This window comes from Macaca thibetana, chromosome 4 (genome assembly GCF_024542745.1).
Source record: "Macaca thibetana thibetana isolate TM-01 chromosome 4, ASM2454274v1, whole genome shotgun sequence".
Classification (NCBI taxonomy): domain Eukaryota; kingdom Metazoa; phylum Chordata; class Mammalia; order Primates; family Cercopithecidae; genus Macaca; species Macaca thibetana.
This window is the reverse complement of record NC_065581.1, coordinates 77,028,356-77,050,695: the sequence shown is the minus strand read 5'-3', so window position 1 is coordinate 77,050,695 and position 22,340 is coordinate 77,028,356. Positions and strand designations below refer to the sequence as shown.

The following is a 22,340-nucleotide window of genomic DNA, read 5'->3' as shown; positions in this document are numbered from 1 at the left end:
TCTCTCTATCCCCACTGCTAGTATCTTAATCCCAACCACCATGATTTCTTGCCAGGATGATCTCAATTGCCTCCTACTGGCTATTCTGCTTTCACTCCCTTTTGCCTTCTTCTACCAGGTACACAAAAATGATTTTTAAAATTTTGGGTCATATTACTCCTTTTTCACTCTCACCCTTTTTTAAAGAGACGGGTGTCTCACTCTGTCACCCTGGCTGGAGTGCAGTGCTGCAATTACAGCTCACTACAGCCTTTAAATCCTGGGCTCAAGGGATCCTTCCACTTCAGCTTTTTGAATAGTTGAGAGCACAGGCATGTGCTACCATGCACTCCTTTTTTTTCTTTTTTTTTTTTTTTTTTTTTTATAGAGACAGGGTCTCCCTATGTTGCCCAGGCTGGCCTTGAACTCCTGGCCTCCAGCAAACCTCCTGGCTTGGCCTCCCAAACTGCTGGAATTATAAGCATAAGCCATGGTCTCCACTTTGGTTAAATTCTTCTAATGGATCAAATAAAGTATTTAAACATTGCTTTCTCAGCAAGGCATTTTCTCATCACCTTTTCTAATGTTGCATGCCCCCTTCAGCACTGTTTATCACACTATCACTTTATCCTCTTTATCAACTCACTTCCATCATTATGATCTTGTTTATTCTTGTTTATTTGTATATTGACTATTTCCTCCACTACAACATAAATGTAGTGTGCATGCTTTTTGTTCAGTAGAATATCACAATGTCTTAGCATAAGTCTGAGAAGGTAGTCACTTTTAAGCAGACAACTGTTGAATTAGTGAAAGAAAATCTTTTAAGGAGTCTAATACACAGAAAAAGAGCTCGCTCTAGTTTTTTTTTTTTTAATTTATTTATTATTATTATACTTTAAGTTGTAGGGTACATGTGCATAACGTGCAGGTTTGTTACATATGTATACTTGTGCCATGTTGGTGTGCTGCACCCATCAACTCGTCATTTACATCAGGTATAACTCCCAATGCAATCCCTCCCCCCTCCCCCCTCCCCATGATAGGCCCCGGTGTGTGATGTTCCCCTTCCTGAGTCCAAGTGATCTCATTGTTCAGTTCCCACCTATGAGTGAGAACATGCGGTGTTTGGTTTTCTGTTCTTGTGATAGTTTGCTAAGAATGATGGTTTCCAGCTGCATCCATGTCCCTACAAAGGACACAAACTCATCCTTTTTGATGGCTGCATAGTATTCCATGGTGTATATGTGCCACATTTTCTTAATCCAATCTGTCACTGATGGACATTTGGGTTGATTCCAAGTCTTTGCTATTGTGAATAGTGCTGCAATAAACATACGTGTGCATGTGTCTTTATAGCAGCATAATTTATAATCCTTTGGGTATATACCCAGTAATGGGATGGCTGGGTCATATGGTACATCTAGTTCTAGATCCTTGAGGAATCGCCATACTGTTTTCCATAATGGTTGAACTAGTTTACAATCCCACCAACAGTGTAAAAGCGTTCCTATTTCTCCACATCCTCTCCAGCACCTGTTGTTTCCTGACTTTTTAATGATCACCATTCTAACTGGTGTGAGATGGTATCTCATTGTGGTTTTGATTTGCATTTCTCTGATGGCCAGTGATGATGAGCATTTTTTCATGTGTCTGTTGGCTGTATGAATGTCTTCTTTTGAGAAATGTCTGTTCATATCCTTTGCCCACTTTTTGATGGGGTTGTTTGTTTTTTTCTTGTAAATTTGTTTGAGTTCTTTGTAGGTTCTGGATATTAGCCCTTTGTCAGATGAGTAGATTGCAAACATTTTCTCCCATTCTGTAGGTTGCCTGTTCACTCTGATGGTAGTTTCTTTTGCTGTGCAGAAGCTCTTTAGTTTAATTAGATCCCATTTGTCAATTTTGGCTTTTGCTGCTGTTGCTTTTGGTGTTTTAGACATGAAGTCTTTGCCCATGCCTATGTCCTGAATGGTACTACCTAGGTTTTCCTCTAGGATTTTTATGGTATTAGGTCTAACATTTAAGTCTCTAATCCATCTTGAATTAATTTTCGTATAAGGAGTAAGGAAAGGATCCAGTTTCAGCTTTCTACTTATGGCTAGCCAATTTTCCCAGCACCATTTATTAAATAGGGAATCCTTTCCCCATTTCTTGTTTCTCTCAGGTTTGTCAAAGATCAGATGGCTGTAGATGTGTGGTATTATTTCTGAGGACTCTGTTCTGTTCCATTGGTCTATATCTCTGTTTTGGTACCAGTACCATGCTGTTTTGGTTACTGTAGCCTTGTAGTATGGTTTGAAGTCAGGTAGCGTGATGCCTCCAGCTTTGTTCTTTTGACTTAGGATTGTCTTGGAGATGTGGGCTCTTTTTTGTTTCCATATGAACTTTAAAGCAGTTTTTTCCAATTCTGTGAAGAAACTCATTGGTAGCTTGATGGGGATGGCATTGAATCTATAAATTACCTTGGGCAGTATGGCCATTTTCACGATATTGATTCTTCCTATCCATGAGCATGGTATGTTCTTCCATTTGTTTGTGTCCTCTTTTATTTCACTGAGCAGTGGTTTGTAGTTCTCCTTGAAGAGGTCCTTTACATCCCTTGTAAGTTGGATTCCTAGGTATTTTATTCTCTTTGAAGCAATTGTGAATGGAAGTTCATTCCTGATTTGGCTCTCTGTTTGTCTGTTACTGGTGTATAAGAATGCTTGTGATTTTTGCACATTAATTTTGTATCCTGAGACTTTGCTGAAGTTGCTTATCAGCTTAAGGAGATTTTGGGCTGAGACAATGGGGTTTTCTAAATATACAATCATGTCATCTGCAAACAGGGACAGTTTGACTTCTTCTTTTCCTAACTGAATACCCTTGATTTCTTTCTCTTGCCTAATTGCCCTAGCCAGAACTTCCAACACTATGTTGAATAGGAGTGGTGAGAGAGGGCATCCCTGTCTTGTGCCAGTTTTCAAAGGGAATTTTTCCAGTTTTTGCCCATTCAGTATGATATTGGCTGTGGGTTTGTCATAAATAGCTCTTATTATTTTGAGGTACATTCCATCAATACCGAATTTATTTAGCGTTTTTAGCATGAAGGGCTGTTGAATTTTGTCAAAAGCCTTTTCTGCATCTATTGAGATAATCATGTGGTTCTTGTCTTTGGTTCTGTTTATATGCTGGATTATGTTTATTGATTTGCGAATGTTGAACCAGCCTTGCATCCCAGGGATGAAGCCCACTTGATCATGGTGGATAAGCTTTTTGATGTGTTGCTGAATCCGGTTTGCCAGTATTTTATTGAGGATTTTTGCATCAATGTTCATCAGGGATATTGGTCTAAAATTCTCTTTTTTAGTTGTGTCTCTGCCAGGCTTTGGTATCAGGATGATGTTGGCCTCATAAAATGAGTTAGGGAGGATTCCCTCTTTTTCTATTGATTGGAATAGTTTCAGATGGAATGGTACCAACTCCTCCTTGTACCTCTGGTAGAATTCAGCTGTGAATCCATCTGGTCCTGGACTTTTTTTGGTTGGTAGGCTATTAATTATTGCCTCAATTTCAGAGCCTGCTATTGGTCTATTCAGGGATTCAATTTCTTCCTGGTTTAGTCTTGGAAGAGTGTAAGTGTCCAGGAAATTATCCATTTCTTCTAGATTTTCCAGTTTATTTGCGTAGAGGTGTTTATAGTATTCTCTGATGGTAGTTTGTATTTCTGTGGGGTCGGTGGTGATATCCCCTTTATCAGTTTTAATTGCGTCAATTTGATTCTTCTCTCTTTTCTTCTTTATTAGTCTTGCTAGCGGTCTGTCAATTTTGTTGATCTTTTCAAAAAACCAACTCCTGGATTCATTGATTTTTTGGAGGGTTTTTTGTGTCTCTATCTCCTTCAGTTCTGCTCTGATCTTAGTTATTTCTTGCCTTCTGCTAGCTTTTGAATGTGTTTGCTCTTGCTTCTCTAGTTCTTTTAATTGCGATGTTAGAGTGTCAATTTTAGATCTTTCCTGCTTTCTCTTGTGGGCATTTAGTGCTATAAATTTCCCTCTACACACTGCTTTAAATGTGTCCCAGAGATTCTGGTATGTTGTGTCTTTGTTCTCATTGGTTTCAAAGAACATCTTTATTTCTGCCTTCATTTCGTTATGTACCCAGTAGTCATTCAGGAGCAGGTTGTTCAGTTTCCATGTAGTTGAGCGGTTTTGATTGAGTTTCTTAGTCCTGAGTTCTAGTTTGATTGCACTGTGGTCTGAGAGACAGTTTGTTATAATTTCTGTTCTTGTACATTTGCTGAGGAGTGATTTACTTCCAATTACGTGGTCGATTTTGGAGTAAGTACGATGTGGTGCTGAGAAGAATGTATATTCTGTTGATTTGGGGTGGAGAGTTCTATAGATGTCTATTAGGTCTGCTTGCTGCAGAGATGAGTTCAATTCCTGGATATCCTTGTTAACTTTCTGTCTCGTTGATCTGTCTAATGTTGACAGTGGAGTGTTGAAGTCTCCCATTATTATTGTATGGGAGTCTAAGTCTCTTTGTAAGTCTCTAAGGACTTGCTTTATGAATCTGGCTGCTCCTGTATTGGGTGCATATATATTTAGGATAGTTAGCTCTTCCTGTTGAATTGATCCCTTTACTATTATGTAATGGCCTTCTTTGTCTCTTTTGATCTTTGATGGTTTAAAGTCTGTTTTATCAGAGACTAGTATTGCAACCCCCGCTTTTTTTTGTTCTCCATTTGCTTGGTAAATCTTCCTCCATCCCTTTATTTTGAGCCTATGTATGTCTCTGTGTGTGAGATGGGTCTCCTGAATACAGCAGACTGATGGGTCTTGACTCTTTATCCAGTTTGCCAGTCTGTGTCTTTTAATTGGAGCATTTAGTCCATTTACATTTAAGGTTAATATTGTTATGTGTGAACTTGATCCTGCCATTATGATATTAACTGGTTATTTTGCTCGTTAGTTGATGCAGTTTCTTCCTAGCCTCGATGGTCTTTACATTTTGGCATGTTTTTGCAATGGCTGGTACCAGTTGTTCCTTTCCATGTTTAGTGCTTCCTTCAGGGTCTCTTGTAAGGCAGGCCTAGTGGTGACAAAATCTCTAAGCATTTGCTTATCTGTAAAGGATTTTATTTCTCCTTCACTTATGAAACTTAGTTTGGCTGGATATGAAATTCTGGGTTTAAAATTCTTTTCTTTAAGAATGTTGAATATTGGCCCCCACTCTCTTCTGGCTTGTAGAGTTTCTGCCGAGAGATCTGCTGTTAGTCTGATGGGCTTCCCTTTGTGGGTAACCCAACCTTTCTCTCTGGCTGCCCTTAAGATTTTTTCCTTCATTTCAACTTTGGTGAATCTGGCAATTATGTGTCTTGGAGTTGCTCTTCTCGAGGAGTATCTTTGTGGCGTTCTCTGTATTTCCTGGATTTGAATGTTGGCCTGCCCTACTAGGTTGGGGAAGTTCTCCTGGATGATATCCTGAAGAGTGTTTTCCAACTTGGTTCCATTTTCCCCCTCACTTTCAGGCACCCCAATCAGACGTAGATTTGGTCTTTTTACATAATCCCATACTTCTTGCAGGCTTTGTTCATTTCTTTTTCTTCTTTTTTCTTTTGGTTTCTCTTCTTGCTTCATTTCATTCATTTGATCCTCAATCGCTGATACTCTTTCTTCCAGTTGATCGAGTCGGTTACTGAAGCTTGTGCATTTGTCACGTATTTCTCGTGTCATGATTTTCATCTCTTTCATTTCGTTTATGACCTTCTCTGCATTAATTACTCTAGCCATCAATTCTTCCACTTTTTTTTCAAGATTTTTAGTTTATTTACGCTGAGTATGTAATTCCTCCTTTAGCTCTGAGAAATTTGATGGACTGAAGCCTTCTTCTCTCATCTCGTCAAAGTCATTCTCCATCCAGCTTTGATCCGTTGCTGGCAATGAGCTGCACTCCTTTGCCGGGGGAGATGCACTCTTATTTTTTGAATTTCCAGCTTTTCTGCCCTGCTTTTTCCCCATCTTTGTGGTTTTATCTGCCTCTGGTCTTTGATGATGGTGATGTACTGATGGGGTTTTGGTGTAGGTGTCCTTCCTGTTTGATAGTTTTCCTTCTAACAGTCAGGACCCTCAGCTGTAGGTCTGTTGGAGATTGCTTGAGGTCCACTCCAGACCCTGTTTGCCTGGGTATCAGCAGCAGAGGCTGCAGAAGATAGAATATTTCTGAACAGCGAGTGTACCTGTCTGATTCTTGCTTTGGAAGCTTCCTCTCAGGGGTGTACTCCACCCTGTGAGGTGTGGGGTGTCAGACTGCCCCTAGTGGGGGATGTCTCCCAGTTAGGCTACTCAAGGGTCAGGGACCTACTTGAGCAGGGAGTCTGTCCCTTCTCAGATCTCAACCTCCGTGTTGGGAGATCCACTGCTCTCTTCAAAGCTGTCAGACAGAGTCGTTTGCGTCTGCAGAGGCTTCTGCTGTGTTTGTTATTGTTTACTGTGCCCTGTCCCCAGAGGTGGAGTCTACAGAGACAGGCAGGTTTCCTTGAGCTGCTGTGAGCTCCACCCAGTTCGAGCTTCCCAGCAGCTTTGTTTACCTACTTAAGCCTCAGCAATGGCGGGCGCCCCTCCCCCAGCCTCGCTGCTGCCTTGCCGGTAGATCACAGACTGCTGTGCTAGCAATGAGGGAGGCTCCGTGGGCGTGGGACCCTCCCGGCCAGGTGTGGGATATGATCTCCTGGTGTGCCTGTTTGCTTAAAGCGCAGTATTGGGGTGGGAGTTACCCGATTTTCCAGGTGTTGTGTGTCTCAGTTCCCCTGGCTAGGAAAAGGGATTCCCTTCCCCCTTGCGCTTCCCAGGTGAGGCAATGCCTCGCCCTGCTTCAGCTCTCGCTGGTCGGGCTGCAGCAGCTGACCAGCACCGATCGTCCGGCACTCCCCAGTGAGATGAACCCAGTACCTCAGTTGAAAATGCAGAAATCACCGGTCTTCTGTGTCGCTCGCACTGGGAGTTGGAGACTGGAGCTGTTCCTATTCGGCCATCTTGCCGGCCCCCCCTCCCCCCACCCCCCGCTCGCTCTAGTTTTATGGGAAGAGCGGAAGAAGCGATTAGTTGTTGTAATGGTAGACAGAACTTCACTTGACGCTTTCTTCTGGTTCCTCCTGAGGCTTCTCAGAGAACAACTTGAAAATCTGGAGCACTGTAGGGAGGGTAGAAGCCAGCAAGACAGAGCTGCCTTGGTCAATAATCTTTAAAATAGTTGTAAAATATCACTGTGATAAATCAGTTGTATTGGTCAGGTTTCTCTAGAGGGACAGAACTAATGGAATAGAGATATATATAAAGGAGAGTTTATTAAGTGTTAACTCACATGATCACAGGGTCCCACAACAGGCTGTCTGCAGGCTGAGGAGCAAGGATAGCCAGTCCGAATTCTAAAACTGAAGAACTTGGTGTCCGATGTACAAGGGCAGGAAGCATCCACCACAGGAGAAAGATGTAGGCTGCGAGTCTAGGCCAGTCTCTCTTTTCAAATTTTTCTACCTTCTTATACTCTAGCTGAGCTGGCAGCTGATTCGATGGTGCCCACCCAGATTAAGAGTGGATCTGCCTTTCCCAGCCCACTGACTGGAATGTTAATCTCTTTTGGCAACACCCTCACAGACACACCCAGGATCAATACTTTGTATCCTTCAATCCCATCAAGTTGACACAGTATTAACCATCACATTAGTAAAAATAGTAGCCCGGGTCTGTTCACGGTTTTATATATTACTCGCAAAATGCCTTTCTCTCATTGACACAGCAGCCTCAAATAGAAACAAGCAAAAAATAAAAAAACTTCCTTTGCTGAGCCGAAACATCTTTGTTAGATAGTTTTGTGATAGGCATTCGAACGTTGCTTCGGAGGGCTATCAGCCAGGCCACTAGCAAACAAATCCTCAAGCCAACTAGAAAAGTCTCTAAAAGTGGGTAGGCAATAACATTGGGAAAACAAATTGTAAGCGTGGTGCTGTCTTCTGGCATCAAGTTATTTATTTGGTCACTGAAATAGTAAACAATTTACTTTCCAACAAGTTGTCTGGTTTAGAAAATTGCATGTAAGAAATTTCTTATTCTGAACATTAAGAAAGCAATAAATAATTTTAAGAAATTGTTTTTCCCATTATCCAAAAATACATAACAAATATTTTCTTTAAAAATATTGATTTGTATGGTTACCTTTCCCAAAATATTCATACATCTTGACCTTGCCTTGAATAAATGCATGATATTCTCAAGGGAATATATCTCATTTGACAAAGCCCACCACACTCCTCCAACCATAATGACACATGAATCCTGGACAGATGGCTAGACTCTCTCACAAGCCCCAAAGCTCTATTCAATTCTTGCCTTAATGAAACAATAATTGCTTTAGATTGTAAACTTCCTGATTGCTCTAGTGGAGATGATACTTAGGATGAGAAATCAGATATTTTTCAAGGCATTTGGTCTTTTTATGTAGAATGCTTATTTTAAAATTATATTTAAATATTTTGAAATAATGTTTTCACTTAAGTATTACAACTCCAAGAATAGGACAACAGGTTTTGGAAAACAGACCTGTGCCTTGTAAGCATAGGCACAATGCAAATGTTGATTTGTTCACAGTTGAAAAGAGGAAAAGAGAAGGAACCAAAGAAGGGCAAACCCTTGGTATTAATCAGGACTTTTTAGTACAAAACACAGAAACCTCATATCACACTAATATTTATTATTATAAAGGCATTTATTTGCTCATAACTGAAACACCCAGCAGCACAACTGGCTTCAAATACAACTGGAATTGGGGGCACAAGGGATGTCACCAGGTTCAGTTTCTCTATCTCAGCTTTTCTTGCTCCATGGTGACTTGATTCCCAGTTCCACTTTGCAGAGCTTAGACAGCTTCCAGGCTCACACTGTTTTTACCACTATCTGTGTGAGTGGAAAATAGTACCTGCCTCTTCCTCGACTGTATTAGCAAAAGTGTCAGTGGATCTTACTGGCTTTCTCTGAGCCAGTCACTGCAGCCTGAGAAATATCACAGATCAGAAAGGACTGCTAAGAGCTAGGAGAGTCCAACCATATGTAGGTCAAAGTTACAGGACAGGAACTTAAGTCCAGAGAAGAAGATCCAGTTCCTGCCCCACTGATAGAGGCATGTGAATTTGGGCAAGTTTCTTCATCTCTCTCAGCTTCATTTCTTCTTGGATAAAAATTCCTAGTTTATAATGTTTAGAGTATTAAATAAAATAAATAAAGCACCTAACAGAATAGTAGACTCTCGATACATTTTAAAGATGATTTAATTTTTATTCTATTTCTTTCCTGGCCTTTGAGTCCAGTCACTGCATAAGCATCAGTGACCACTGTTGCCACTAGGTGGCAATCATGTGATGGAAGGTAATGGCCTTGCTTTCTGGCCAGTGAAAAATTAAGAATTGGCTGAAACCTGACAATTGGCAGTGAGAGGAAAGCGTGGAGGACTGAGAGTCCAATTCCTGCTGCACTGAAACCACGCTGTGTGACCTTGATCAAGGTCTGAATTGATCTATAGCCTGGATTTCCTCAAGTAAAACTTGGAGGCCAATTCAGGCTTCATTTGTCTTTAAAATCTTTTGAATCTGTAAAAAGGGAATCATAGAGTAATAACTGTGACTGTAATCTCAAAAGCCAAAAACTGTTCAACAGTCTTGATTGTTAATATATACAGTTTAAAAATATGATTGTATGAAGCATAATCCATTCATTTATTGCTAAGTTTTAGCTACCCCAGGGATCCAGAAAGAGTTCATGCAATTTTGTAAGGTGACTAATGGGCCCGCAGAGATGCTGTCAAGTTATACACAGCTCAGAAAATCATCCTCTGAGGCATGCAAGTCAGAAAACTCACTATTAAAAAAAGTCACACTGAGCAGCTTCAAAAGTATTTTTCCGCCATGTAATTATGTTTTAATGTCAGGTTCTTAAAATCACTTGGAAAAGAAGCAGCAGCTTAAAAAATTTCAGGTCTGAAATGTGTTAGAAGTATCTGGAGCAGCAGGAGGATGAATCAGGAAGTGACATTTAATTGGGTTTAAGAACAAAAATGATGACTCTCCACTTTTGCATGAATCAAGCCTTTATAACAAAGTTGAAATAAGATGATGTGATAAAAATTAGCATTTATCTAATATAATAGATTGGGGGGATATTGTATTTTCTTAATATGAAATTCTTTAGTATAAGGAAGTTATGTGCTGGTTCCATCTTGATTAGTATAAAAATCCTTGTAAAAGGAGAACCAATTGAAATTCCAGGGGTGTCCACACATTTCTTCCTTCCATGGAGATGTGGAACAGCCTAGTCTAAATACTTGACCTTTATTTCTCAGCATGCTCTTTTTTCAGGATAAAGCCTCCTGAATTCTTAAACCTTGAAGGTAGGGGCGAGGATTTGTTGGTGGGGTGTAGATCAAATGAGTTCAGGTTTTCTTCATCCTTTATAAATCTCAACTTTGCTTTACACAGTGCCTTATCAGAGGGGAGAGATCATTAAAGTATATATGTGGGATTTTTTTTTATTTTTTATTTTTTTGCTGCTGTAGAGGTATCTGGAAGAATGAGGATTGTTTTGCTTTTACCTCTCTATTTTCCCTTCTCCATTTAAAGGAGGTAGCCAGAACCTTTGCCCTCTGGGTGGTTTGTTATGAGGTCAGAGCAAAAAGCCCAGGTTCCTTTAAGGCTTAAGATGCAGCATGCTGGGCTCTGCCCCCAGTTTCTGATTCAGCAAGTCTGGGATGGAGTTCAAGAATTGGCTTTTTTTGTTTTTTTGTTTTGTTTTGTTTTTTGTTTTTTTGCTTTAAGTTCTGGGATATATGTGCAGAACGTGCAGGTTTGTTACATAGGTATACACACATGCCATGTATGGGTGGTTTGGTGCACCCATCAACCGTCATCTACATTAGCTATTTCTCCTTCTAACTGTAACTATCCTTTTAATACCAACGCTGCAGGCCGGAACCCACGTGCTGAGAACTACTGCATTAAGGTAACTGCTCATCTTGGCCACCTGGAAACCTACCTCCCTTGCCTGAAACCTGAGCTCACTGAGAGGGCTGGCACAAGCGGGAATGGGTCAATGAGTTTGTCCAGGGAACATGGAAGCTTTTGAAATGCGAGGAAGGGACATTCCCCAAGCCCCTTTCTTGGCACTGCCCCCAGTCAGGCTGCACTCAGGTGAGAAGAGGGCTTGAAGGGAAGCAGCTTGGTGCAGAACTGGGAGAGCCAACTGCCTCAGTTGGAGCCTGGGGGTGAAGATTCATAGCACCCTGGACCCACTGAGAGACTTGCTCATTTTCTGGGCACCAAATAATCCTTCCAATTTTTATGTAAACCCAGGAAGGAGGAGAGGAAACAAATAATGAAGACTGAATTTCTTGCAATTCAGTGACATAGGGGATGGCAGTCATATTGAATTTGATTTGAAGAAAATAGATATTTCCTGCTTACCCAACTTTTAGTAAATGCCACACCAGCTACATGAATTTCTGGATTAAAACATACAAACTACATATATTAATATTTGTTGCCTTAATCCAAGTTCTACCCTTGCCATGACTCTGTTCACTTTGCAGGGAGGGGTAGAGCTTATAAACTGAGCTGTGCAAATCTTACCCTGCTCAACCATGTCTTGCTGAGCAGGCACATGGGGGCTGAAACCTAAGCAGACTGTGAGAAGAGGGTGACATCCGCTAATTTTCTAATGTGCCCACATAACTCCTGCATAATCTGACACCATATGAATATATTACACTTAAGGTATTTTCTCATTGACTTTTACGTGGTTTCTACTTTTCAGTGCTATAACAAATATCCTAATACATTTCTCCTGCACTTCTGGATTTTTTTGAATTAGATACCTGAGATTTTGACTTGATTTTTTTTTTTTCTTACAGAAATTTTGTCAATGGGACATGCATGTGAGTTTAGAAGCAATTCTTTCTTTAATATGCAAAGGCTTCTGGGACTGCTCAGGCCATCAACCAAATGTGTTCATTAGCCCATACAAGATGCTTTCCTCAATTTCTAGATGAGATATACTGTTATGAGAAAATGGAAGAAAAAATACAGGAGAACAAGTGGGGAATTGCTAAGATATGTATATTTGTAGTGAGGAGAGGAGTTGGGGGCTTAGGGGCAGGGGTGAAATGCCTAGCGACTTAAATGACATAAGGCACTGATTTCCGGCGTGTTGAGTAAAGGGGTGTTAGAAGATAGAAAATTGCCAAGGATTAGTTTGTAACTCAAAATTATAGCTCAGTTCAATCCCGTTTCCCACTAAGAAAGAGAGGGAAACATCTTTTTTCTCCCTCTTCCTTCCCGTCTCCCACAGGGGCAGCTGTCTCCTCCCTGTTCCAGGACCCAGGGCTCAGGCTGACTTGTGTTAAGCTTCCATCTGGATTAAACAGATTTCGGGAAGATCACGTGGAAACTTAAATGCCATTGCAGCATTGTTTCTATAGGAAATGGGTTTCTCTTTGCAAACAATTATTTGCTTTCGGTACACAACCACTTATCATAAGGAGGGAGCCTGTCTGTGCTTATAAAGCTTAAATTTGAAGGACTCCAGTTATCTTAACTTAAAATTAAAGCACAATTAAAATAGCCTAGTTTGAGAAGAAACCATGTTCTTTAATTTCTAAGAGATGTTCCAACATGTATTTACTGCAATTTCTATGTTGGGTGGTTTGTTGTCCTTTTAAAAGTGAGGCTGGGACACTATAATATGGCCTGTCTTCTTTTTGCCTGTTAAACAAGGCGAGCTAGGGCAGCTTCTCAAAAGGCTCAAGAGGCACAGTCAGTGATCTCAGGCCACCCTGGATGGCAGGAGGGGGCTTGCACCACCAGCTGCAGGGAATTGTTAAATTCCTGACCTAGTTTTTGAAAATACTCAAGGAGAAAGCAGGGACACAAATACTAGCTCTAGCCTTGTTCAATGAGACCACGTTCCTGTTATCATTTCGCTTTAGCCGCATTTGTTCGAGCAGCAGGTGAAGCGCCTTTCAAAAGACTGTCATCTCCAAGGGAAGTCATCTGTTTTACATTAATTGTCCATTAGTCTCCAAGCCTCCATCCATTAAAGTCCTCAGCCACTCATTACGTATATTGTGCAGGAGTCCTGCTGTCAGCTTTTCAATGCAGAGCTGTTTTTCTGCATCTGACTTAATTGCTCTAAGTGCCTGCTCCTTTGAGAGAGCCTAGAGCATACCAATTAATGCTAACTTTTTTTCCTTGCTAGGTTGAACAGACAAGCCATGGTGAGGCCAGTTCAGCTGCTATTTACTCTAATTTATTAGAGACCTTTCTGCCTTAAGCTCACACAGTGGGTAGTTTCCATCAGTACTGCCCCGTTTGCCTGATGAATCCTGGATATGTTTTGAATGGACTTAATTTTCTATAGTGAAAATGCTCCATAAATTTACAATCTATCCATGTTATTTTGATGAGGGGTTTAAATTCCATTTGCTCCTGATTAGTTTAAACATGTAATTTTTAAATGCATGTGGCATTCTAAACAACAGCTTGGATGAAATTTACTTTGTTGATGGAAAAATTAAGCTTTCATCCTTTCGAATGACAGCTCGAGGGGTGGCCTTACAATAATTTAATTACTGTAGCTTCCTTATTATAGGCGACTCACCTACCTTTAGCTCCATTACCGTTTTCTTTAATAAACACAAATAAATGGAGGAAAAACAAAAAATAAGATAACCAATCTTAGAGTAGCTTTTATAAATTTTTGATAGGCATAGAGGCAAATACAAATATGTGAGACTCAGAGAAACATATTAACCCCTTCAATTCTAAAAAACTAGAAAAATCACAATTTTGTTTTTCTCCTTTTTAAAATTGTACCGTAGTTCCACTTATTAATACTAAGTTCTATATTTTATTAATATTCAAAATATCCAATCAATATAAATTCCTGTCAAGATATGGTAATATATCTATAAATTCAGATTCTGAGTAATGACTTGATAATAATTGAATTTATTACAAGTTTTTAAATCTTTACTACGGTATAATTCCATCCTATAAGTTTGTTAGCAAATGGCCCTGTTAATATATAGTTAAGTACCTGTATATTGATTTGCTTAATTACATCTAAACAATACCAAAAAATAAAAACCACACAGATGCATCCAGACTGATTTAAATTGCAGGATATCATGAAAATTAAAGACAGACTTCTGTGTCTTATTTCCTGAGGATTGTTGGGAAAATATGCACTTTTGGCATAAGCAAACTACTTAGAACAAAAATAGCAACCATTCTGGGAAACATTTACATTAGGTGAAATCTGTCTCTCAGGCTCTCTGCCTTCCACCCAAGAGCTCCCTGCCCTGGCAGCCTCCCCTCTCCTCTCTATTCTCTCCCCTTCCTCAGCTGGAGGCCAGTCCTGTATCTCATATCACATGGCCCTGGCCAGTAACAAGGCATTATTAGCAAAGACAGCTATTTAGAGGTAGTGTTTTGAACTCTCTGAGGATTATCATTTTCCTCATCTTCACTATCTTCATCCTCATCTTCAATCAACATTTTTGAGAGCAGACTGTGTACAGAGCACAAAGAGCCACTGAAGTTGTTCCCCTCTCCCCAAAATAGTAACTTTTGTCTTCTAGATGAGTGAGCTCCTCTAATAAATTCTACAAGTATTGTTTCTGCATCATGGGCATAGAGAGTGGCCTCCTCCATCTTTACAGAAGGAAATTATCACCCCCAAGTTAGACTAATTTATTCCTAGAAATTTCCTTCAATACCCCCTCATCTGTAGGATATTCATTTAAAAATCCTATCAGCTTTTTTTTCAACAGTTTTCAGGAAGAGAGCTTGGGAAAATACTAAAATATCAGTCTAACAAATTCAAAGACATTATTAGGGCCTTTAAAACCTCATACACATCCCTTTGGCCTCCAGGATAATGCTCCTTAATCCTAATTAGCTTTTACAGCAGGATTAGTGTTTGCCAATGACGATTATAGGTGCCAAATTCACCAAGCCAATAAGCAGCAGAATTGTAGGATCCTGGTGTGACTTTATTTTGATTCTGACTCACCTTTTACATCATGTTTGTCGTTGCTTTATTTGTCCAAGGTAGCAATGCTTCCATATTTCTGTGTTCTGATTTTGACTGTAGTGTTTTGATTGAGAGTCTGGAATGTTGTTCACACAAGGGGAATCTTGCCCCAAAGAATATTACTTCTAAGGTCTTCACTCAGGAGTTTGGTCGTGTACTTGTGCTAATGCCTTTGTATTAAAACCCTTTGTATTAAAACCCTTCTGATTATGGTTGAATCTGTTCCCCACCTCTGACAGATACATGATAGGGTGACCCCTAATGAGTCATGCTCTTAATCCCCTTGCCATGAATGTGGGTGGAAACCATAACTTGCTTTTAACCATAAGATAGGACAAAAGGAAATACCGCTCCTGTAATTATGTTTACGGCAAAGTCGGAGGGACTTTTTTCAGGTATAATTAAGATCCCGAATCAAGTGACTTTTAGTCAAACAAAAGAGCATTTACCCTCAGTGGGCCTGGCCAAATCAGCGAGCCTTTTAAAGAGGGTCTGGGCCTTCCCTGGAGTTTGACACCTGAAGCAGTAGAGACTCTTGTTTCTGTTGCTGGCTTTGAAGCAGCAAGCTGCCATTAATTCTGGAGTCATAAAGACACGAATTCTGCCAACAACCTGCAGGAGCTTAGAAGCAGATCCTAGCATTTCCATTGCATCCTCCAAATGAGAATGCAATCCACCTTGATTTCAGCCTTGTGAGACCCTGAGAACCCAGTTATGACATGCCCAGATTCCTGACCCCCAAAAACAGTGAGATAACAAATGGGTATGGTTTTCAGGCCATCAAATGTGTGATCCTTTATTATGCAGCAATAGGAAACTAATGCACCACTCTTGCAATAAAGATACTTTGTTTTATTATCCAGTATCCCATATGTCATTTCTAGATAAGTAGATCATTATCCATGAACTCCACACAAGGGCTTCTTATACTTTGTTGTTAGAAAACTTACCCAAGTCACATCTCAGGCTCTAGAGATGACTTACCATCTAACCCTTTTGTTTCCTATCAACTTTGCTGTTAGATAACCTAGAAGATTTGGTGCCCAGCATGAAGAATAGTTCCTTTCAAGTACCTGTGTGTCTGGAATTTATTCCTTCCAGTGGGTTCTTGGTCTTGCTGACTTCAGGAATGAAGCCGTGGACCCTCACGGTGAGTGTTGCAGTTCTTAAAGATGGTGTGTCCAGAGTTTACTCCTTCAGATGTTCAGATGTGTCCAGAGTTTCTTCCTTCCAGTGGGTTCCTGGCCTCACTGACTTCAGGAGTGAAGCCGCAGACCTTTGCAGTGAGTGTTTCAATACAGTGACTGTTAAAATACAGCTCTCAAAGGTAGTGCAGACCCAGTGAGCAGCAGCAAGATTTATTAGGAAGAGCAAAAGAACAAAGCCTCCATAGCGTGGAAGGGGAGGGGAGTGGGTTGCCACTGTTCGCTCAGGTGGCCAGCTTTTATTCCCTTATTTGGCCCCACCCACATCCTGCTGATTGGTCCATTTTACAGAGCACTGATTGGTGCATTTTTCAGGGTGCTGACTGGTCCATTTTACAGAGTGCTGACTGGTGCGTTTACAATCCTTTAGCTAGACACAGAGCACTGATTGATGCGTTTTTGCAGAGTGCTGATTGGTGCATTTACAATCCTTTAGCTAGACACAGAGTGCGGATTGGTGCGTTTACAATCCTCTAGCTAGACAGAAAAGTTCTCCAAGTTCCTACTGGACCCAGGAAGTCCAGCTGGCTTTACCTCTCACTTGGACACATCTGTCATTTTGCTACATTTACATCATTAACATTTTGGTCTCAGGGTTTCTTTACATCACAAATAATTGAGGACCCAAAGAAACTGTGTTTATTTGAGTAATGCTTATCATCTACTATATTAGAAATTAAAATGGGGCAATTTTAAATCACGAGAATGCACAGGCACACATTCCGTTAGCAGTCAATAACATCATCACTCAGCATGGGAAAACCCACGGGTTGCCTGTGAAAGAGTGAAAGAAAAACACGAGATAACATCACAGTACTATTACAAATTGACCTTGCAGATCTGAAAGGGTCTTGGAAACCCCTAGAAATCACACTTTGAGACCACATCTTGAAAACCATTACTTTATGTTTTTAGTATTTTTTTGTTTTATGTTCATTAAATTGTATTATGCCAACTCACATAAGTTTATGAAATATACGAGGTAAACTTTTCTAAAAAAATGAAAAAGGCAAAATACTAGCTATATAATTTTGCTGTTTATTCCCCACCTGCCCCACAGATATGTGCTCACCCTTCTCTGCTCAGCTGTGTGCCTGGGAGGCTGACCTCTACAGACTACATCACCAGGCTTCCGCCCTCTGGCTTCCACATGGATTTGGCCAATGGGCAGCACTAGTGGGAAAGGGGAGGACAGGAGGAGAGACAGGCTGAGGTCACGTATCTATCCCCTTCTTCCCTACCCCATGACAGTTCTGACAGGCAGCCCTTCCATTTCTCCAGCTCTCAGCTGAGCTCCAGTAACAAGCTTCCTTCTCTTTCCCCTTTAGGGTTGGGGTGGCAATAGCTTTAAGCTGCTGTGATTCCCTGGGTGTCTCACTATATCTTGTTGGCTTCCCTAATCCTGCCTACTTTAATCATTTTTTTAAATTTCAAACTCTCCTGATGCTTCCATTTGTATCCCGAGGAATCCTGGCTAATGGAACAAGCTTGGACACATTCCTTCATTTCACAGGTCCTCAGTTTATTTAGCTGTAAAATGAAGGGCCTGAGCAGCCTTTCCCAAAGTAGATTCTGCACATCAGTCTCACCATATTCCATTTTGTATTCTGTGGTCAAATATGTTTGAGAAACACTGAATATAATGTCCCCTTTTGGAGAGCCACAGTTTGTGGCACCGTATCAACAACTCTGAGAGGTCCTGAAGTAGATATGCCTGTTTTACCCTGTTTAGGTCAACATTTCCCTAATATAGTTAACAATGGAACCACTGTTTTTTTCTTGTTTGCTTTTGCAGGAAACCCTAATAACATCGAGAAAACACCAGATCAAGTCATCTCCAGGTGGGCCATGTATGGCATTGTCTTATTCTATGGAAAGCTATTCATTACATATTTTTGAATATTTTCTGGTGGCCCCTCAATACTGAAATCTAAAATTTTCCACCCATGTGACTCAGCTTGCTCTAGGCACAATAATGGAATTCTATTTCTGTGACTTCGGTACAATGTTGAGCTTCTCTTCTGACCATGACTTTGTCGTGGTAAAGAAGTATCCCTCTAATTAAAATCAGGATTGAAAATAGAATTCCAGGAATAGCTGAATACACAATACACATTTACATAGAGCACAATTGCATCCAAGCCCCGTGGAGTGTGGTGGTGCAAAGTAAGGTGTGAATCCCACTGAAACTTTCTGAAAGTGTGTGGTTGTCATGAACAACACTGACAAATCTGAGGCCCTCCTTGCTTCCTGTTACAATAATTAACTACCTTTTCTTCTTTTTCTTTTGGAGACAGATTGGAGTGCAATGTCACCATCTCAGCTCACTGTAGCTTTGACCTCCTAGGCTCAAGAGATCCTCTCTCCTCAGCCTCCCAAGTAGCTGGGACTGCAGGCACATACCACATGCCCAGAAAATTTTTTTCTCATGAGGGCTGATGAGTAGAGCCTGGGTCTCTCACTATATTGCCTGGGCTGGTCTTGAACTCCTGGGCTCAAACAATCCTCCTGCCTTGGCCTCCTAAAATGCTGGGATTATAGGCATGAACCACTGTGCCCAGCCAGTAACTACTATTTTGATCAGATCATTTCTAGAGAAACCAATATGTATCCCCTCCTGATTTTCTGTTGTCAAAGCCCCAGGATCACGCACTCATCCCTTTCCAATGTGGCACAAAGCAGGGGGCTTACCCCACTTCCAGGGCTGAATCCTGGCTGAACTAAGCCCATTTGTATGGCCCCATTATCTTTCCAATAATAGGTTTAGGGGTGGGCTTGTGACTCACTTCTAGCCCGTGGGACATGCAAGAGCGGTGGATTGCTGGGAGTTTAGAGGGAGAGTTTTGTTTGTTTCTGAAAATACAAACACTAGAAACCATGCTCCCTTTTTGGCACCCAATGTTATTTTGTTTCTAGATGTGTTACTTAGGAATGTGGCAGCTGTCTTGCCTCCACAGGGAGGACAGCATCAAAATAGAACTGATGCTGAGGACAGCAGAGGAGAGGACGAGACAAACCTCAGTGGATGGCATCATGGGGCCTCTGATTGTTCCTGTATCCATTCCATGTGGTTTAAGCCAGTTGAGGCAGCATTTTCGGTCTTGAAGCCCAACTCCTTCTAAATGATAGGTGTACCTTTTAATGGAACTATTCGCAGCCTTGAATTCTTCCCAGTTACACTCTGTGAGTGTCCAGGAAGCAGCAGAAAATTCAATACTACATTTCTTCATTCACAGGCCTCCCTCTTCCTGTGCCCCTGGCATACAGTGACAGTGCTGCCCTGCAGGATGGCATATCAGAGAGCTCAGGATGGATGCAGTCAGGGACGACAGCCCATGTCCAAGAAGGCTGCCTGCTGAACGTTTGCCCAGCAGAAGATTTTAGAAAGAAAGGAAACATCTTAGTGATTTTCTTGCCTCCAGAAGAGTCCCTGATCCAATCTTTCCTTGGTACAAACTTTTAGTTATTGTGTTTACATATACATTTTATATATGCATGGTCATTATTTTATCTGTTTTATTTGGGGACTTTATCTTGATGTGAGTCCTCATACCTAACACATTGCAATATAAATTATGTAATTATGTGTCTTTTTTTTTTTTTTTTGAGATGGAGTCTCGTTCTGTCACCCATGCAGGAGTGCAGTGGTGTGATCTCGGCTCACTGCAACCTCCACCTCCTGGGTTCAAGTGATTCTCCTGCTTCAGCCTCCCAAGTAGCTGGGACTATGGGCACCTGCCACCATGCCTGGCTAATTTTTGTGTTTTGTTTTGTTTTGTTTTGTTTTAGTAGAGACAGGGCTTCACCATGTTGGCCAGGCTGCTCTCAAACTCCTGACATCAGGTGATCCACCCACCTCAGCCTCACAAAGTCCTGGATTACAGGCATGAGCCACTGCACCTGGCCTGTGCTTTCAATGAGTACTTTCTCACTGACTAATACCCCTAGCTTTTGTATTATAAGAAAAAAGAGGCATGAAAGAGAATGAATCCCTGGCCCCAGTATCAGTCAGGATTTAATCAGAAACCAGAAATGGTGCTAGGTTTTTGATGAGTTGGAGAGAGTTGAAAGAGGAATTGAGGCTTGTACAACCATTAGAAGGGCTGGGTAAGGAAAGATCAGAAGGTTGCTTTAAGGGCAACCGAAGTACAGAGCTCTCAAGAGAAACTGGGGCTCCTGTTGTGATCAAGTTGCCCATAGCAGGTGCTTCTCAGGAGGACTCTGAGAAGCTGAGACTCTGAGTAACCGCCTGTAGCTGGCACTATAGAAAAATAGCTTCTCCTTTTCTGCCTCAGACGTTTCACGGGGGTGCCTCTCACTGGACAAATGTAACCTGGAGGCATATAGGAAAAGAACTGGTGATGAGGTTTCTGGTTTTCCTCCAAGACAGAGAAGAATGGAGGGCTGGGGGGCATAAGTCACAATGAAGTTGAGCTATCAACAGACCACCCAGAAACCCAACCTCCCATATATTAATGAAAAATTTAAAAAACAAAGAGCAATTGATAAACAAGTGTATTTAAGTTATACCAATGGCAAGATTGCTCTGTCAAAAAGCATTTGATAATCAGTTAATTGGTGAGTGTCTGCTATGCAGAATTAGAGGCAGTTTTTGTTTTGTTTTCTTTTGTTTTAGATTATTTCTTGCTCAAAACTCACTTAGGTTCCTGGGCTGTAATACGTGAGCCAGGTAGAGCAGCTTTGATCTCACTGGCGGTTTGTTTAGAAGCCTGAGATCTGGAGTAGCTTTCTAAAATCTTCAGTTCTAAAAACCAATACAGTTTAATAAAAATCTCTACATTTGTTTGCAATAGTCTCAAGTACATAGTAAAATGACAGAAATGATATTTCAGCCAAGAAATTAGCCATTTTCTTCCTCTTGATTTAAGACAGAGAATTAGCTTTGGAGGAAAGTGGCAATATTTCTAAATTTACACACAAATTCACACCGACAGTATGCTCCTAATAGTCGCCAGATTTGGAGCTAACCTGGTTTTCTGAGATTGATCTGGGATGGAGGGAGAAACAACAGCTAACTGACCAGAAGCTAAATGCCACAAGGCAAAACCTTTTTGTTAGAAGCTGAAGATTATCACATTTCCAGGGGGAGGCTGGATGCTTTGGTTAAGAGAGACCCAGTTATGAACCCAGGCTTCTAAAGACCTCCAGCGAGAACCCTGCAAGTCTCCTCAGGGCAGGGGTTCTGGGAGTTTCTAGGTTCTTGTAATTCCTGCAGCAAACACATCAACACACAAAAAAAAGCACTGGGAATTCAGAGTCCCAGAGAAGCACATTTGGGTACATCCCTCAAGGTTAAGATTTGCTGGAAACTTTGATAAGATATTTGGATGTGGAGAAGACCGGGGAAGTGTTAAGTAAAGGAATATGAGGTTGGGAGCAATTATTCATTCTTTTCCCTATCCCTCTCACCCATTAGCATCAATAATTGAAAAAGGACCATCCATGTGTGTATGGGGAAGGCAGTAGGCTTAGAGGCTGCTAATGGCAATTTTGTAAATGAGGGCAAAAATGGGGCTCTGCAGGCAAAAAGCTTGACTGGGTAGAGCCACTTCAAAACTGAGGCTTCAACCATCACAGCCTGCCATCTGCAGCATGTGACTCACTGCATCTTCAAGCAAGACTCTGCTCAAATAAGTACCTTCCACTTTGGTTCTATGTTGCTGCCACCAGTGTAACTACTCTGCTGCCTTTCTTAGGGGTGGGGACAAGCTACCTCCTTGAGTTTGAGGCTTGAGCCTACCTTTGTACCTGTGGTCCTTAAGAGGTGCTGTCCTTCTCATTTAGCTCATACAAAGTGACTCAGGCATCCAACAGCATCCCTGTACAGGTATCCGGCCCAGTCCACACAGCTAATTGCACCCATTGTCCTCAAAGTCCATCTGTTTACTTTAGCATGTTGGTGCTCATGCTCAATGTGCAAGGTAATACAGATTGATATGTATTCTTTGGGATTTTTAGTTAAGTGGTTTCTGCTTGTGACATTCTTTACTTTCTTTTTTTTTTTTTTTTTTTTTTTTTT

The 22,340-nt window shown here is 41.1% G+C and overlaps 1 protein-coding gene across 12 annotated transcripts in view; it reads left to right on the top strand.

Moving 5' to 3' along the window:
* The window catches only part of HMGN3 (high mobility group nucleosomal binding domain 3), a 1,231,743-nt gene that overhangs the window by 601,369 nt on the left and 608,034 nt on the right, over positions 1–22,340 (top strand). Inside the window, exon 1 of one of the 12 annotated variants that reach the window (XM_050789646.1) lies at positions 10,164–10,167. The exons of the other annotated variants lie outside the window; for them this stretch is intronic. The gene's annotated coding sequence lies outside the window, so the exon portion shown is untranslated. Of the gene's footprint in view, positions 1–10,163; positions 10,168–22,340 lie in introns of those variants that run through there. 12 annotated transcript variants of the gene reach the window in all.